Here is a 19223-nt window from a genome sequence, read left to right as displayed (position 1 = left end):
GCGGTTTGCAGCTAGATTTGCTGTGTAAACTATCTAAACTTGAGATAAGATGTATAGACAAGTTACTTGTTATAGTTAGTTTTTCATCTCGGATCCGCTTTATTGTGAACCGAGCCTCCTGAGGTCTTGTTCACATTATAAATCGCCAGCACAAATCGCAAGCGCTGAGCTATTTGGTAAGTGCTTTTCTAAGAGCTTTCAGAGCGAGTTTCGCTTAGAAAAGCGCTTTTCTAAGTGCTCTTGTGTAGCGATGCTTTGTTCAGTTCCTGATGTCAATCAGGAAGTGAACTCTTTGCCCTGGAAATTAATACAATGCATTTATTCATTAAGGCGCTCAGCAAATCGCTTTTCAAAGTGCTTTTTCAAGCGCTTAGCGACTTTGCTATACTTTCCATTGATTCACAAACGCTCTGGAAATGATGAAGGAGCTGCGTTTGCGATTAGATATAATTATATCGCTTATATGAGAACGCTCACATATGCTAACACTGTACAAGCACTTTTAAAGAAAACCTGTAACTAAAAAAGTTCCCCTGGAGGGGTACTCACCTCGGGTGGGGGAAGCCTCCAGATCCTATCGAGGCTTCCCCTATCCTCCTGTGTCCCACGGCGGTCTCGCTCTGGCCCTCCGAACAGCGTTGATGTAAATATTTACCTTCCCGGCTCCAGTGCAGGCCCAGTATCGACTCTTGGAGATAGGCGGAAATAGTCGATCGCTGTCGGCGCGCTATACTGCGCAGGCTCAAGTCATCATGGTGGCTGCTACGCGTCATCACGGTGGCCGGCCTGACTGTACTGCGCATGCGCGGTTTAGAGTTAGAAAACCGTGCATGCACTGTACTGTCACGCCGGCTGCCATGGTGACACATAGCGGCCGTCGTGATGACGTGTAGCGTCACCGATAAGGAAGTGTCAGCCCGACACTCGGCCCGGGTGTCGCCGGTGGTGTATTCTGCAGCGGGACCGGGAGAGGAGCCAGGAGGACGCTGGGGGACCTCCCGACCTACGGTAGGCTGGAGAAAGCCGCGGGTGAGTACTGATTTTGGTTATTTTTAATGCTCAGGGTCCCTTTAGAGGACTTCCAGAGTAAATAAGAAAATCCGTCAGCCTGCAAGTAAAAGTTTTTCTCCGCAGAGAAAAACGCCACGCTATTTACTGTAGTAAATATCTTGGCGGTTTTCTCTGCAGAGAGAGGAGGCGGGGCCAGGCGCCGGATGATGCAGGAACTTCGGGAGGGTATTGCGGGACAAGACTTCTCGGGTAAATATGTTTTTGCTTTACTTGCAGGCTGCCGGGTTTTCTCATTTACTCTGGAGGTCCTCTTTAACTACTACTAACAAAGCTACGCTAAATATAAATCCATCTTCTTAAACCAGAAAGTATTCGCAATTACTCAGCTTTAATAGTTCTGCGCTTTCATCCAGATCGATGACAACTCATCCATTGTTAGTATCAATGTCATTCTTTATGTGTAGCTCTATTGAAACCCCTAAATTAGAAGGCCAACGTTATAAATTACAGCCTGGGAATTGTTGTGATCATTGAGACGTGACTTCTGATGTAACGACAAGCCACAACCTGCTGATAATGAGAAAAGAGCAGAGTCATGTGTCGCCACACAGCTGGTCACATGACCGTGTCACAGATAAGCCGGTCACATGACCCTGCCACAGATAAACTACATGATAAAAGGCAAACCTAAAATACATTTCAGGCTCTCTGCACACTGCAAATCCGTTTTGCGATTCCGTTTCCGATTTGCAATTCCGATTTTCCCTGAATACAATCATCAGAAAAAACGGAGGAAAAAACGCAGCATGCAGTAACGATTAAAAATCAGAATCGTGTGCAGGGAGCCTCAAAGCGTACATTTAAAAGCGTCACAAGCTAATTTGGGAGCAGGGTTTACCCCAAAAAATATAAGGGCTCGTTTCCACCATAGCGAATTCGCATGCGGCGACGAGATGCGGATTCGCTTGTTACACTGAAGTGGCCAGGGCTGTTTCCATATGTGCGGCGTGCGGGAGCGATTTGGCTGCGGGCCAAATCTGCACGACGGGACCCACCGAATTCGCCTGCGTCGGGAATCCGTGCGAATCGCCGCTAATGTATTTAATAGTAAAAACGCATGCGTTTGTTACATGCGTTTTTACCCGCGATTTCGCACCTTTTTCAATGTTATTTTGCCCTGGCAGTGTCATGGTTAATTTCGCATGGCACCCTGCCATGCGAAATCGCACGCGAAATCGCTGGTAAAAACGCGTGCGGAAACGCATCCGCATGCGTTTTTACAAGCGTCGGAATGCCGACGAAATCGCGTCGAAACAGTGGAAACGAGCCCTAAAAGGTGCAGGAAAAAGCCTGTACCTTGTTAAATCAGTACATTTACCAATATTTAGTATCCTATTCTGATATCTGACTAGGACCTAACCTCTCCCTACTCTCACACAGGGTCGCCGTGCCGTAGTGGACCCTATCGGGCTCCTCTATTTCTGCCTGAGCCCAAGCGGAAAGCTGTTACTGCGCCTGCGCTGGATTATGGTAGGTAAATATTTACCTCTCCGCCGTTCAGGGGCTGCCAACGCTGGAACAGAGGACAGGGGAAGCCTCATTAGGATCCAGAGGCTTCTCCCTCCAGAGGCAAGTACCCCAAGGGGATGTTTTTAATTTTACACTGTAGCAAGATGGCTATGGGGCTGCCATATACATTTCCTTTTAAACAATACCAGTTGCCTGGCTATCCTGCTGATCCTCTGCCTCTAATGCTGGATACACACGGTGCGTTTGCGCACTCGATTTTCCCGTCGATTCGTTTATTTCCAACATGTCAGATTTGGATTTCGATGGATCGTTAGGTCGATTCGGCATACTTTGCATGCGAATCGACCTAACGATCCATCGAAATCCAAATCGGACATGTTGGAAATAAACGAATCGACGGGAATCGACGGGAAAATCGAGTGCGCGAATGCACCGTGTGTATCCAGCATAATACGTTTAGCTATAGACAAGCATGCAGCAGATCAGGTGTTTCTGACATTATTGTCAGATCTGACAAGATTAGCAGCATGCTTGTTTCTGGTGTGATTCAGACACTACTGCAGCCAAATAGATCAGCAGGGCTGCCAGGCAACTGGTATTGTTTAAAAGGAAATAAATATGGCAGCCTCCATATTCTTCTCACTTCAGTTGTCCATTAACCTTAACCCTCGGCATCAAATGTACCGGGTGCCCAAATTAGCCAGCACTTCTTTGAGCTATGTTAGTTACTTTTAGTTCTCATTCTCTGTTTACATTTATTTTCATCAAGTGCTAAGGTACTTTTTTTATCCCACAAAAAATTGCAACGGTTTATGGTTCTGATTCAGTTCTGAAACATGCCTGAAGAAGAAACTTAAAGTTTCGAAAGCTTGCAAAGAAATCTTGTACAGTTAGTCATTAAAGAAAACATCCAAGCTAGGGAAAAAAAAAAAAAAGATCCACTTACCTGGGGCTTCCTCCAGCACTTGCAGCCATCCTGTGCCCAGTAGTTCTGCACCTGCACAGTACTGTCCTGATGACGTCAGAGAGACGTGACCCACGCAGTGGAGCGCAGTAGAAGATGACCCGGAAACCGGCCTGGCGAGGTCGGCTGCGCCAGCGAACCAGACCCAGAGCCACCAGAGCTGCGGCGAGGGCACAGGACGGCTGCCAAGGGCTGGAGGAAGCCCCAGATAAGTGGATCCTTTTTTTTTTTTTCTAGCTTGGATCACTCCTTTAAAGGCATCGCCTAAACAACTATTGTTGTTGCGGTGCATTTTACATAGATAAAACCAAACGGGAGTTGCGTGCCAGGATCTCTGACCATGTAACGAATATAAGGAGTAAAAATACGTCCAATCTCACCCCGGTGGCCAGGCATTTCAAAACCATGCATGCAGGGAATCCTGCTAAAATGCGTTTTATCGGTTTGGACCACATTCATGCTTCTCAGCGCGGCGGTGACATGGACAGACTATTATTACAGCGTGAATCTAGGTGGATCTTTGACCTGGATGCAACATTGCCTCCGGGATTGAATGAGAACACCAGTTATGCTTCTTTTTTGCCTGTCTGATGTCCCTCTCATTGAACCCTTTTCGTATGTTGGCTTTTTGGTGCACTCGCTCTGCCTTCTGTGACGGCACGGGGTGTCCCTTACTATATACACCGCCGAACACTATAGGCCATAATGATAACTTTCTTTATTTGAAGGTGCTTTTTGCATCCGTTTTTTGGGGGGACTCCTTCCTTTTTGTTTGTCCCCTGTGTGTTATGTGTTTATGATTTATTTGCTATTGGCCACCAACCATCCTTGTTATCACTGATTATCCTTTAGATTTAATGGTCTTGTTCAGACGTCATGATTCCTTTAATTATATAATTATTGTATACCTGTGGGGCCCTTGTCTCCCTGTTCCGGTTTGGTCTGTCGCGTGGTCCGGCCTCGCCCGCCCCCTCTGGTGGTGCCGCCTGGTGCGGCTGGGGCTTGGTGGACTCCGTGGCTGGGGGTCGTATGGTGCCGGTTTGGCCCGACTGTTCTCTCGCGCGGAGTCCATCCGCCCTGCCCGCTCCGTGTGCGGCGTTCGGGCTGGTGGGTGGGGCTTCGGCGGACGCGCCGGCGGGTTGCAATGGCGGCCTGCCGTCGCGTCTGCCCGCCCCGCCCTCCTGCCCGGCATTGGCCGCCTGTGGGAGCGGGCGTAGACGGCCCATTGGTGACGTTGACCCGGCGGGGAGTTAAGATCCAATCATGGGGATGAGGTGGAGTGACGTATACCTCCAGTGGAAGCCGGAAGTCCGGCGAAACCGGTCGAGGACACATGTGCTGCGTCCCGACCTCCATCATCCTCCCACACGTGGACCTGGCCTCTCTCGTATGCAGTCCCTGGACTCCTTTTGATCATCAGCACCTCATTTGAGCCCTGAAAGCATCTAGTGCTGACCGGACATGGACACTTTCTGGAGCACGTAAGCTTACTGATGAAACAGCAATTACACTGCTATGTGCTTGTCGGCTGGCTGCTATCCTGTGTGCAGTAAGCAAATGCCTGCAATCCCAAGAGCTGGAATGCTGCTTATGGATATCTGCTTACATGGAGTCTCTGCTTACCAACTTTGCTACTGCATGGCAATTGTACTCATGTGCTTAGCTTGTCTCTTGCTGCTGCTCAATCAGGTCATTTTGCACAGACTTCAACACTTTTGACGCATGATCATCAGATCCGCTATGTTGATGTTGCTTATGTGCTTGGATGCTTCCTATTCTTTGTGACGGGCTGGAGGATTGCTGGACCTTCACTTGCATAAAGTGTCTTCATTTGGACATCCCTATGGAGTCACTATAATCTTGTTGCCCACAAATCTGCATATGCTGAACTTTAGCTTCCAACTAATGTCTCTGATACACGGCTAAATTTATTGTCTATAGGGGCCAGACTGGCTCCTTTTGTGTTATCACTAGTGGAGGATGGCAACTAGAAGGAGCACCACAGCAGTAAAGTATCCGGGTGCCAGGGTCAAGGTCTGAGTGCCCACAAAGACCCACAATAGTCCAAACATCAAAAAGGACCGGCACCGCTGTAAAGTATAGTATCAAAGCTCTTTTATTCCATCAAGTATTGCCAAGCCGTACTTGATGGAATAAAAGAGCTTTGATACTATACTTTACAGCGGTGCCGGTCCTTTTTGATGTTATCACTAGTGGAGGTACAGGAGTGGGACCTGCTGTGGGGGTGGGGGTCTGGGTTTCCCGGGGGGGGGGGGGGGGGGGCTGTGGAGGGTGCGGGGTGGGCACATTTTTAATTGTGTATTTTTATGCTACATTTCGTGGATTAATAAAATATTTCTCTTTTTGATACTGCAACTATCTTCTGTGATTTGTGCCCAATCGGGTCATACCCACTTTTTCCTTATCTCACTGTTTTCTACTAACTATTGTTGTTATGTCTTTGGATTCTCACCATGACTAAAGGTGGCTACACACGATACAATAAAATGATCCGATTTTACAGCATTTTGATAAAACCGATTGGATTTCCTCCATAAATCAGAAAGGTTTTTTTTAATTCGAGCAAAAAATTCTGATCAGAATTCCCATTTTTATTCTATATTAGTGGTTGATTTTTCTGATCAGTTTTTATGAAAATTGAATGGTGTGTGGTAGATTGTCAATTTATTAATATACACAACCAAGCAATTTTCTTAAGCGTTTTCAATCATTTTTTCATGACTGGAGAAAAATTGAACATAGGTGTGTGGTACATTAGTCAGATTTTTTGAAATGTTACAATCAGTCAGAAAAATTGATTATAATTCTTGAATTGAAAAGATATTAAAAAAAAAATTGTATGGTGTGTGGCCAGCTCAGTACTGGACCACACGCAACTAACAGTTTTACCTCATGTAAGAATGTTGTATTAAATACATTTAAAAAAATAACTATTCCATTAGGGGGAAAAATATATAAAAAATAATCAGACATTAGATTGCGAGCTCCTCTGAGGACAGTCAGTGACATAATTATGTACTCTGTAAACTGTAAATCTGAAGAAAATGCCAGAGCTGTATAAATAATAAATAAATAATTTGGAAGGACATTAGACTGTGACTATGGAAGGATTAGATTGTAAAGTGCTGCAGAAGATGGCAGTGCTTCATAAACATATAATAATAATATGGTAGGACATTAGAATATGACTATGGTAGGATTAGATTGTGAGCTCCTCAGAGGATAGTCAGTGACATGACTATGTACTCTGAAGTGCTGCAGAAGATGTCAGTGCTATATAAACACATAATAATATCGTAGGACATTAGACAAGGACTATGGTAGGTATTAGATTGTGAGCTTCTCTGAGGACAGTCAGTGACATGACTATGTACTCTGTGAAGTGCTGCAGAAGATGTCAGTGCTATATAAACACATTATAATAATATGGTAGGACATTAGACAAGGACTATGGTAGGTATTAGATTGTGAGCTCCTCTGAGGACAGTCAGTAACATGACTATGTACCATGTTGTATAAACACAATCAGGCACACATTTGCCTTCAGTATCACACAGCAATAAGTAACAAATGAACACTAATCATAAGGAGAGCTGACACTTCAGAAGTCTGTTCAAACATAAAGAAGGGAAACAGTAACTACGGTAACCAAAACTATTTACCAAGACTTTTTTTCTCACAATATCCTGCAGAAAATGTCACAGATATGTGGACCTGCTGTCGGCGTGGTGAAACTGCCTCTTCCTGTTTAGCAACGCTCCCTGTGATGTCTCCACACTGGACAGGGGTGTGTGATCTGATGCTGGGAAGACAGTCTAAGAATTTCCTGTAATTCTATGGTCAACTGCATCTCCGGTCACTGAAATAGGGCATTGTCGCATTTCACATGGCCAGCCTGAGAACCAACAGCAATCAACGTTACCACAAATAGCTTCATTATACCCTGAAATACAGATTAAGTGATTTGTATTTGAGTTTTCTCTCTTCCTGCCTGGCCTGCATTTTCTCCTTTAATGTTGGGTACACACGATTCGTTTTTCTGCTCGATTTTCCACCTGATCGATTTTTCCGCTCGATTCTTTTATCTTCCGCTCGTTTTTCGTATCTTTTTCCATTCACTTCTATGAGAAATTGAGCGAAGAATCGTTCCGAAGGAATATCGGACATGTCGGAAATTATCTATCGAATCCATCTATCGAGAGGAAAAACTTATGGTGTGTACCCAGCATTCGCCACATTTTGGGTTGAGTTTTTGAGAATGTTCTCTGAGAGCCACATAGGACTGTCATTTTTTTTCTAAAAAGGTAGCCAGCCACACACTATCCAGTGTTTACCCGATACAGCCAATGATCGCCATCAACGTGTCTGGGAATCAATTGTAATCAGGTTTTGGCAAGAATCTTTTTGAAAATCAACTGACACCTCTATTTTTGTATCTGTTATGTGGCCATCCATTCCCAACCAACAAAAATAATGCCCATTTAGGCTGCTTTCACAGTGGGAGGATACAGGCGCATGTTAGAGCAGCCTGTAACGCAGCCCAACGCACAGCAATGAAAAATCAATGGGCTGCTCACAGTGCCCACGTTGCGTTACAGCATAACGCTACACGTTCAATGAAAGTGCAGCATGCTGTGCGTTATACGCGGTTTTAGCCGCGTTAGACTGTTTGCACATGCTCAGTAATGTTGTTTTATTGTTTATGTGTGCAGGAAAGGAGGAGGGGAGAGTCCGCTATTTTGCCTAGCCACATGGCTAATTAATATTCACTGCACTACAACGCCGATTCTCTTCCTGCTAGCAATGATTCATATGAATCATTCTCTGCCTGCTAGCAATGATTCATATGAATTGTTCTCGGTTCTCTGCCTGCTAGCAATGATTCATATGAATCATTCTCGGTTCTTGGCCTGCTAGCAATGATTCATATGAATCATTCTCAGTTCTATCCAATGAAAACGGTGCACCAAGAGCCGCATAACGCAGCTCTATGTAGCGTCCACCTTTAGCACCACCAGGCGTTGCGTTAGGGGAACGTTATGCGATATTAACGTCCCCTGAAACGCAATGTCCCACTGTGTAAGAGCCCTAAAGGATAACTGAAGTTAGAGGGATATGGAGGCTGCTGTATTTATTTCCTTTTAGGCCGATTTCATACTTGTGCGCTGCATCGCCCCACGTTCCACTTCCCAGTAGGGATGATCACAGATATGCAAAATTTTCCAAGCTGATGGAAATGTATGCAAATACATGCAGCTTGAAAATGGACCAATCAATTTAACCCTGGGTTTAAATTGATTGGTCCATTTTCAAACTGCATACATTTGCATAAAAATTGACATAATTTGGGAAAAATTTGCATCTCATTGGTCATCCCTACTTCCCAGCCACATTGGCCATGCAGGTCTATGGAGACTTGCACACTTAACGTGAAGTTTAAGTCGCTGCATTCTCAAAGTAAAGTCTGCAGTGCGTTACGGCATGATCTGGGCCTACCGCTCGGATCATGCAGTAATGCCTGTCAATGGGCGACAAAGTGAGTGTGAACGACGGGAGCACGGTGAGCACGGTGCGATGCAGCACACATGCGTGGACCAACGGGAATCCCAGTGACGTACTTCCTGCCCAGCCAGTGATATGCATATGGCCCTGTGCTGCACTGTGGGTCATCGAAATACTGATTTCTGTGGTGTGGTGATGCCGCTGCAGGCTCCCCTGCCATGCGATCACCGCACCGTTTAGGTTTAAAAGCGGCCTGAAACAATGCACTTTGCCTGGCTGTCCTGCTGATCCTCTGGCTCTAATAATTGTAGGCATAGACCCTTCTTTTCTATCTGGATCTTTTCTACTGGCTTTAGTACTCTCAGTAAATGAACATTCTGCAGAGATGACCTGCCAGTACTAAAGATGTTGCCGCCTGTGATACATTTCAGAAAGTAAACCAGGGAGAGTAAAAATGTTACAATGGTCAAACAATAAGGGAGTTATTTATAGTACATTAATATTGTAAAACTAATAAGCTATTTTATTTATGATGGTATTTTGATTACGTATTGGGCATCATATATTTTGACTGAAAACAATTAGCTCTGCTCTCATTGATATTTTCTTTATCATACTTAACATCTGATCTATTACGGTAAGTTGGATAGTGTATGGCCAGCCTTACTCATCACCTGAGTCTGATAAATCCTCCACTGTCGATCAAGAACTACTTAGGTCAGGGAGTACAGTTTGTGATAGTCAACAGACCAACAATGCGGAAGGAGAAGAGAAACAGAAAGTGCAGACTTCAGTGTTCTGTTATCTGACTTGAGCTGAAAACAAAAATAAGCAATTTCCAGGAATTGCCTTCATACAGCACAATAACGTGCACATTGTAGTGCTGGAACATTTCTTATTTGGTAAATCAGACTTATTTTTTCCAAGACACCGCCACACTAAGCTGCAACCTGCACTGAGCTCCACCCACAACTGCGCCACACACACTAAGCAACCGCCCACAGGTGCATCCATTCATACTTAACCAGTTTGCATTTCACCCCTTACGCCTTGTTTGGCAAATCTGCTGTGTTGCAATGATACAGCAATAACTTTTTTTTATGAATTATGTCATCAGAGAGATACATATTTTTTTTTAGAACAATGTCGGCTTTCTTCTGATATTGTTTCCAATAATTATTTAATTTTATAGGCATTTTGTTGGAAAAAAATTAGGTGCAAATGCAAAAGAGACACATTTTTGCATTTGACACCCTTCATAATTTTTACATGACACGTGCCACAGTTATAAAACACCTCAAAATGTATTATTAATCTTATTCCGGTTAAAATGATACCCTACATGCAAAATGTCATCACTAGTAGGGAATGTGGCGTATCATTATCGCCAGCCTGTGCGTTTGTAGCGACTGGATCCAATCGCTATGGCGCACAGTCTGGGGGCCCCAGTGCTGTACAGATACATTGCTAAGCAACAGTATAGCAATGTATCTGTACAGTGCTGGGTCTCGGAACTGTTGCCAGCCATTACAAGTGTCCACTGATCTAAAGGCTAAGTATAGATGACACAAGGGGTTAATTGGTTAGGTAAGCATTAATATTTTGCTGGTGGGGGGCAGTTGTGAACACTTTATTTTTAAATGGGGACACTTTCACTTTAGGGGGAAGCCAATTAACTTTTGTGTATGTTTTTGGAATGTGGGAGGAAACTGGAGTGCCCGGAGGAAATCCACGCAGACACGGGGAGAACGTACAAACTCCTTGCAGATGCTGATCTGGCTGGGATTCGAACCCGAGGACCCAACACTGCAAGACAACATCGCTAACCACTACGCCACCGTGCTGCCCGTCAATACTCTATTGCACTGCATACTAGAACCTTGCTTGACTCATTTTGGTAAGTTACAGGGGAAAAAAGGTTATGAAAATTAATTGGATCACTTTTTGCACAGAAATCCTGGGAAATTCAACACCAGGGAGGTTAAAGTGGACCTGAACTATGAACTCCTCTCTGCTCTGAAAGATGCACAACAACATAATAACCTTTAAACCAGTGCTGTGGAGTTGGTACAAAAATCATCCAACTCTGATTTTATTGAAACCTCCGACTCCTCGACTCCTTAGTCTAATTTTTACAAAGGCTGTGGATTTGGAACACAAATCATCCGACTCCTCAGTTTATTGAAACCCACGACTCCAGGTACCCAAAGCTGCTCCGACTCCACAGCCCTGCTTTAACCTTTTCGGGACCGGCCACCTCCCCCCCCCCCTTAATGACCAGGCATTTTGCGCGGGAAGGGGGTGCGCGCGTTTTGGGGGGGGGGGTCAGGCGGCCGGATCCCGTCTGTGGCTGCCTGGATTTGTGTCCCCCCATGGTGGCCTGGGCCCCCCCTTCTGCCAGCAGCCTTCACTTACCTTCCAGGCTCCAGCGATGAGCCGCACGAAACCCTCTTCTCCAGCCGGCATCTCCGTTCTGTCTGACGATCAGTTCCGGGTCGCTGGGACCCGGCGCTGACGTCAGACGGAGCGGAGATGCCGGCCAGAGCGGAGGGGGGCGCCGAACGTCGCTGGAACGGCAGGGAGGTGAGTGGATCCTCTTCTTTCTCCCCCCTGCCGCCGCAGCTGTCAAGCTGATCACTACGATCCGACGGCGATCGTAGTGATCATGTGATCAGCAGCCATACGCGATGGCTGCTGATCACTCGGGGGAAAGGTCGGCTGTCATATGACAGCTTAATCTCCCCCTCCGGGTGCGCACGATCGCGTCGGGAGCGGAAACTGCGGGCCGGCGTAGATCCTACGCCGCATCAGGCTAGAACAGCCACAAGTGCGGCGTAGGATCTCATAGAGGCGGTCCCGAAAAGGTTAAACAAAAAACATTTCTTTGTTACAGCTGATACAAATCCTGAGTCATGGAAGCCGACATATTGTTTACAGCCTGTACTTTCAAATGGGCTTATCTGCTTATCTGCCATAGGCAGTCATGTGACACAGGGGGAGATCAAATTACAACTAGTTATTAGACCAGGCATGGGCAAACTCGGCCCTCCAGCTGTTACGAAACTACAAGTCCCACAATGCATTGCAGGAGTCTGACAGCCACAGTCATGACTCATAAAGGCAAATGCATTGTGGGACTTGTAGTTCCGTAACAGCTGAAGGGCCGAGTTTGCCCATGCCTGGATAAGACACAAATGAGGGGGAATTACACAGGCTAAACTCTCTAAATACATACAGGGTTCATTTCTGTTATGTTTTCCTTCTGTCCTGTGCAAAAGTTCAGGTCCACTTTAAGTATTCGGATGAATACAAAACTTTGATGCAATAAATGTGGTTTGTTGGTGGCACAACCTAGCTTCCTCTTTTCATGGTGTCTATACTTCTCCCCTTGACTCTCTCTATTCTCCTTTCTTTCCTTTTCTTCTCACTCTCTTTGTTTCCCTTTCTTTCCTTTAAAGGCATACATGTCAAACTGCGGTCCGTGGGACAAATCTGGCCCCAGAGCCATTCAATTTGGCCCTCAAGTGGTTTTCCCATTTCCCATTGTTTGGCCCACTCTAGACCACCAGGGATGCTATATTGGAGGTGAAGCCCTAGATCACCATGGAAGCAATATGGGGGAGTTGGGGGAAATAACTAAACACTAGGGAACTGTATAGGGGATGGTGGGGGCATCTAGACACCAGGGAACTGTATAGGGGAGGGAGACCACTAGACACCAGGTAAGTGTATAGGGGCTGGAGGGGGCCAATAGACACCTATGAACTTTATAAGGGAGGGAGGTGCCCAGTAGACATTGAGGTTGGCCCGTGACTAGGTCCCAGTGTGTAATTTCGGCCCACTTTGTATTTGAGTTTGACACTCCTGCTTTAAAGCGTTGGTTGTATCTGAAATTTCATTTGACAGGCAATACTTTTTAGTATGGGTCCATAACTACTTCACTTAGGATTGTTCACTATTTTAACACTCTGAGAGTATTTATTATTTGGCTGGGTTTTTTCTGGATATTTCATATATGCATGTAATCTATATGCTTTCCCACATGTTACCAATTATTGTTTGTAACCATTTGTTCTTTAACTATGCCGATCTCATGTGGATTTTTCTTGTTGCTGTTATTGATCCTTTCAATAAAGCTTTTGAAATGTGAAGAAAAACGTATAGCAAGCACACAAAAAAGGAGTGCATTTTTCCTTTGCGCTTCGCGTCTGGCCCCAGGAAAAAGACCTTTGCTTTATATGCTGAGGGCTCTTTCACACCAGAGCCCTTTTCCTGCGTCTCAACGCAAAGGCAATTCTTTGCGTTAACCAAGGTAAAATGAAAGTCCATAGACTTTCATTTTACCTTTCACACCCGACGCTGCGTTTCGGCTCGACGCACCCTGGAGCGTTGAAACGACGGGAGCCGGCATTTTCCTGTCGGGTTCGATTAATAGCTACCGCCGCTGATTGCGTCGCACCGCAGATTCCCGACTGTCATGATATGACATGAGGATTGTCCATAAACCGTGAGCAGACATGGAATCCAAAGATAAATGCTTTATTGCGATCAATACAAAAGTGAACTTCCATCCATAAACGTAGAATACAGCTTTCACCTAGCTGTCTCACACCAAACTGACTGTCTCTCCCTCTCTACCAGACAGTATATCAGCTTGTCAACAAACAGACCTCAAACCTTATCAGGTGATAAGGACAAGGCCAGTCTGCTAACACACAACAGAACAATAGTATATTCCCCACCCGACTCCCGTAACACAATTAATGCAGGGTCCAATCACAACAAACAAACAAACCAGAATCAAAATACATTAAGCAAAACATACAGTTATTACATATCATACATTTTACACCTGTCCAGGCTAAAGGCAAGGAAAGCCTCAGGCCCTGATGGGGTGTCGCCAGCCTGCCTGAAAACATGCGCACAGCAGCTTGCACCTATCCTGTCCTCTGTCTTCAACAAGTCCCTACAGTGTGGCAAAGTACCGGCGTGCTTCAAGAGGTCCACCATCATCCCTGTGCCCAAAAAGCAAGGCGCGTCTGACCTCAACAACTTCAGGCCTGTCGCCCTCACATCGGTCATAATGAAAACTTTTGAAAAGGCTGTCCTCCTTAAACAAAAAACGGAAACCCAGCTAGACCCATATCAATTTGCTTACAGGGCAAATAGGTCGACCGACGACGCCATTAACATCTGCCTGGAGCTTGTCAACAATCACCTTGACAAACCCAATTCATATGCCAGGGTCCTCCTCCTTGACTTTAGCTCGGCATTTAACACCATTAGTCCCCAGATACAAGAAGAGAATCTGGCTGAGCTCGGGGTCCACCCCACTCTTCAACTGTGGATCAAAGACTTTCTTACAAACAGATCTCAGGTGGTAAAGCTGGGCTCCACCTCCTCGCAACCAAGGACCACCAACACAGGGGCCCCTCAAGGCTGCGTCTTGTCACCATTCCTGTTCTCCCTTTACACGAACAATTGCAGATCCTCAGTAAACTCTGTCAAAGTAATCAAATTTTCAGATGATACCACCATAGTTGGCCTGATCTCCAACAATGACGAGCAGGCATACCGCCATCAGGTGGACAGGATCTGCCACTGGTGTAGGGAGAACAAGCTGGTCCTCAACAATGCAAAAACCGTTGAGATTATCATCGACTTTAGGAAGTATGCCCCCACTCCACCCCCACTGCACATTGTAGGAACGGTGGTGGAAAAAGTGTCCTGTGTCCGCCTCCTGGGCACCACCATCTCCAACACCCTGAAGTGGAAGGAAAACACTGTCTTCACCCAAAGGAAGGCTCAGCGGAGGCTCTACTTCCTTCGCCAACTGAAGAAGTTCGGCATGTCACACAATCTCTTGACGAACTTCTATACCGCAACTATCGAATCCGTCCTCTGCTCCTCCATCCTTGTCTGGTATGCTGGCTCCACCGAAAGCGACAGACGCAAACTACAGAGGGTGATCAGGTCAGCGGAAAGGATCATAGGGAACACACTCCCTGCCCTTGACCACCTCTATAATGCCAGGTTACGCTCCAAAGCATTAAAGATTGCAAATGATCCCTCTCACCCTGGCCACCAGTTTTTCAGTCAGCTCCCTGTGGGGCGGAGGTATCTGAGGTACCGGTCCATCTCCACTAAGACCACGAGACACAAAAATAGCTTCTTCCCCTCAGCCGTAAAGTTGCTGAACTCTACAAACGCTGCTCATTCTCTCCCCCCTTAGGCTGCCCCCTCCAGGCTGATCTTCTGTCTGCAACCCACATGGCTGGGGTAAATGTGCTATGTATATGTTTTGGAATGAAGTGATGTCTAACATGTTCTATGTCTCTTATGTTTCTATGTAATGCCCTGTATCTATGTGCCGAACCCAATTCCGGGCACGATTCAGTCGTGCTTGGCGAAATAAAAGCGATTCTGATTCCGATCACACCGACGATACGCCGCAGGCTATTCGATGCGTGCAGGAGAACAGCTCCTGCACGCGTTGTCTGGTGTGATAGAGCCCTGACAGCAGGAGGTGTAGAGTTTCTATTTTCGTTTACATTTTGTCCGGACTTGTGCTGTAGGTTTTACTGCTCTCTAGTTTAAAGATAAATGATGGTTTCTTATCGCAGACAAGTCACATAATTAAACACTTGCTATGCATCCAGTATTTACTTTCCACCCTGCTTTCCAGGTGTAATAATTACCTCTCTACAGGATATTCCACTTGTGTTAGAGAAAAAAAAAACAAATACGACCCATTCAGTTGTGCTCTTTATATTCAAGGATACACAGAAACATTACTTTATCTTGCTTGCATTGTGTGCAGACAGAAATGCAAAAACGTGCTGCCAATCTCTGGGCCAACGACGAGAAACTGTAAAGGTAGCCATACACTGGTCGATTTGCCATCAGATTCGACCAACAGATAGATCCCTCTCTGATCGAATCTGATCAGAGAGGGATCGTATGGCTACCTTTACTGCAAACAGATTGGGAACCGATTTCAGCCTGAAACCGTTCACAATCTGTTGTGGTGGTGGTGGTGCTGCCGCCGCTCCCCCGGCCCGCATACATTACCTGCTCCGCCGGCACGACTCCAGTCCCCAGGTCATCGCTGCTCAGTCTCCGCTCGACTCCAGTCCCCAGGTCATCGCTGCTCAGTCTCCGCTCTGGTCTCCAGGTCCAGCATGCTTTACTTCTTCCTGCCCGGCAGGAAGTTTAAACAGTAGAGCGCCCTCTACTGTTTAAACTTCCTGCCGGGCAGGAGGAACTGAAGCATGCCGGATACCAGCGCGGACACGGAGCAGCGGTGACCAGGTGTAGTCGTGCCGGCAGAGCAGGTAATGTATTGCCGCTCTATTGCGTCGGTCGTCGGGCACTCGAACGCCGCTAGCGCTCCTTACCCGCGGGCGATCGACGGTAATTTTCCGCACGGAGCGATTGACGGGATCGGACAAAATGGATCGAAATTCGGCGTGTAGCGCGAACAATTGGCAGCAGATTCAATCCCAGTGATCAAATCTGCTGTCGAAACGGCAGCAAATCGGGCCAGTGTATGGCCAGCTTTACCCAGGGTTGAGCTTCATCCCAATCAGTAGCTGATACCCCCTTTCCCATGAGAAATCTCTTACTTTTCTCAAGTAGATCATCAGGGGGTCTGTATGGCTGATATTGTGGTGAAACCCCTCCCACAGTGTGATGTCATGACCATGGTCCTGGCAGTTTCCTGTCTGTGAACCTCGTTGCATTGTGAGAAATAACCTGGCAGAACTAAAGAAGTCACCATTATTGATATATTTCAGAAGGTAAATTAGGGAGAGGAAAGATTTCACAATGGGTAAACACTGACTAAATAACCTATAAATGAATATTGTAAAAAAAATAAGCAATTTTATTCATTGTGTTATTTTCATTACAGTTCCTCTTTAAAATGAGTTACAAGGGCTCCTGCTTCCATGCGGTAATTACCTGTGCTACAAGGTGGGGATTTACGAATGGTCTGTATACAAAATGAGGTGATGCTGTGAGGGTTGCAAAGAAGAGAAATTCTAAGCTGGCTGCCAATAGGAGTGGAGAAAGCAATTTTAATAATACTAAAAAGAGGCCCTGTAGTGACATATAGTAAAAATCAGCAAATTATTCTGGATACCCATTTTTACGGTAATTCTCCTGGTTTCAGCATCAAAACTACTTCCTATATGCTATATATTGCTGTATACTGGTATGTAGCCCCGCCCTACCAGTGATGTTTAGCCTAGGCTGATTAGCAATGCGAAATTTTCCTCCCAGAGCATTCTGGGAGACCAGGCATTTTTTTCCCACTGGTTTTAAGATTGGGGTTTTAATAGGAACCAAAACACTGATTAGCTGGTTGAAAAAGCGTCACATGTAATTATTGTACAAAATTCTTCCAATTAATGCAGGTTAAGGATTAGCATGCAACTTCTCATGTAGAGTCCCAGATGATGTGTTTCGTGGTGTACCACCACTTCCTCAGAGGCACACGAAATAACATAGCTCCAGAAAGTGTAAAAGCTTCCCATGCACCTCACTAGTGAGGAGGGATGTTTCTTGTTGGCATCACAGATACATGGGAAGTTTTTACGCTTTAACGAACTGACAGTATATGTTATTTCGTGTGCCTCTGAGGAAGCGGTGATATACTGCAAAACACACCTCCGGCCATTATCTAGGACTCTGCATGAGAAGTTGCATATGAGCCCTTGACCTGTATTAATTTGAAGTATTTTGTGCAAGACTTAAATGTGATGCTTTTTCGACCAGCAAATAAGTGTTTTGGCTCCCTTTTAAAACGCCAATCTTAAAGGTAATCTGTAATAAGGAAAACTTCCCGTTTGGGGTACTTACCTCGGGAGGAAGCCTCTGGATCCTAATGAGGCCTCCTGTGTCCTCCTAATCCTTGGCGATCCAGCTCTGGCAGCCTCTCGAACCGTCACATGTCAATATTTAAGATTTGTACTCCCGCGCAGGCGCAACAGCAGCTTTCCGATGGGCCCACGGCGGAAATGGCCGAGCCCGATCGGGCTGCTCTACTGTGTAGACGACTTGTGCCTGCGCAGTAGATCGGATGCGATTAGTCTTGGCTAATTTCGCCACAGCCCACCGGAAAGCCGCGGTTGCACCTGCACAGGAGTGCAGATGATAAATATTGCCACACACTGCAGACGCTACTGCACCTGCGCGCACCGCTGACATTTCACTGATTCTCCCTGTGGTTAATGAGCAAGAAAGGCAGCTGCAAACCTGTCTGCCCTATTCTTCCCTTTCTCCTGTCAAATCTCCCACCCTATTTGTGAGCAATGGAAAATGCCTGGTCAGGGGCCCAGCTGCTCCAGACACTTCCTGAGACTGCAATTTCCTCTGTATCCTGTCCTCTAGGAATCTATACAGCATGACTGAGTCTAAAACAGATCTCTGTCCATGGAGCCTGCTGTTAAAGGGGAACTGAAGAGAGAGGTATATGGAGGCTGCCATGTTTACTTCCTTTTAAGCAATACCAGTTGCCTGGCAGCCCTGCTGATCATCTGCCTCTAATACTATTAGCCATACCCCCTGAACAATCATGCAGCAGACCAGGTATTTCAGACTTAGAAGTCAGATCTGACAAGACTAGCTGCATGCTTGTTTCTGGTGTTATTCAAATACTACCAGTGTTCTCCCCAGAATTATTTTCCAGCCGGGTGGCATGAAATAGTAGCCGGGTGGCATGAAAAAGCAGCCGGGTGGGGAGAGATGAAAATGCAGGGCAACTCTGCTTACAGCATAGGAGGTGGTGAGGAGGTGAGCCAATGCCAGCCGGGTGGTCACCAAATCTAGCCGGGTGGAGCACCCGGCTAAAAGAGCCTGGGGAGAACACTGACTACTGCAGAGAAATAGACCAGCAGGGCTGCCAAGTAACTGGTATTGATTAAAAGTAAATAAATATGGCAGCCTCTGTATACCTCTTACTTCAGTTCCCCTTTAACTCATTCCACCTAAGAAGCTTCTGATCACAAAGCAATGTTTTGTTAAGACAAGATTCTTAGCTGCAGCAGCCTCCTTGATCCAGAAAGGTTATATTTGGAGTTGGACACTCAGCTATTGGAGAGTATTATTTGGAGCTGTGCATGGAGACAAGCTTCAATACCAAATCCACCTACAAAGGTAAATGACTGGAATCTAAATGCGCAGCACTACCGCA

The 19223-nt window shown here is 46.0% G+C and overlaps 1 protein-coding gene across 4 annotated transcripts in view; it reads right to left on the bottom strand.

The window, feature by feature from the left end:
- Positions 1–19223, bottom strand: part of TMEM63A (transmembrane protein 63A) — a 90613-nt gene that overhangs the window by 53502 nt on the left and 17888 nt on the right. The window contains exon 2 of one of the 4 annotated variants that reach the window (XM_068232833.1): positions 7189–7421. The exons of the other annotated variants lie outside the window; for them this stretch is intronic. The gene's annotated coding sequence lies outside the window, so the exon portion shown is untranslated. The remainder of the gene's footprint in view (positions 1–7188; positions 7422–19223) is intronic. 4 annotated transcript variants of the gene reach the window in all.

The sequence above is a fragment of the Hyperolius riggenbachi genome, chromosome 4, assembly GCF_040937935.1.
Source record: "Hyperolius riggenbachi isolate aHypRig1 chromosome 4, aHypRig1.pri, whole genome shotgun sequence".
In the NCBI taxonomy this organism is placed as follows: domain Eukaryota; kingdom Metazoa; phylum Chordata; class Amphibia; order Anura; family Hyperoliidae; genus Hyperolius; species Hyperolius riggenbachi.
Note: the sequence above shows the minus strand (reverse complement) of the source record. Positions and strands in the feature narration are given on the sequence as shown.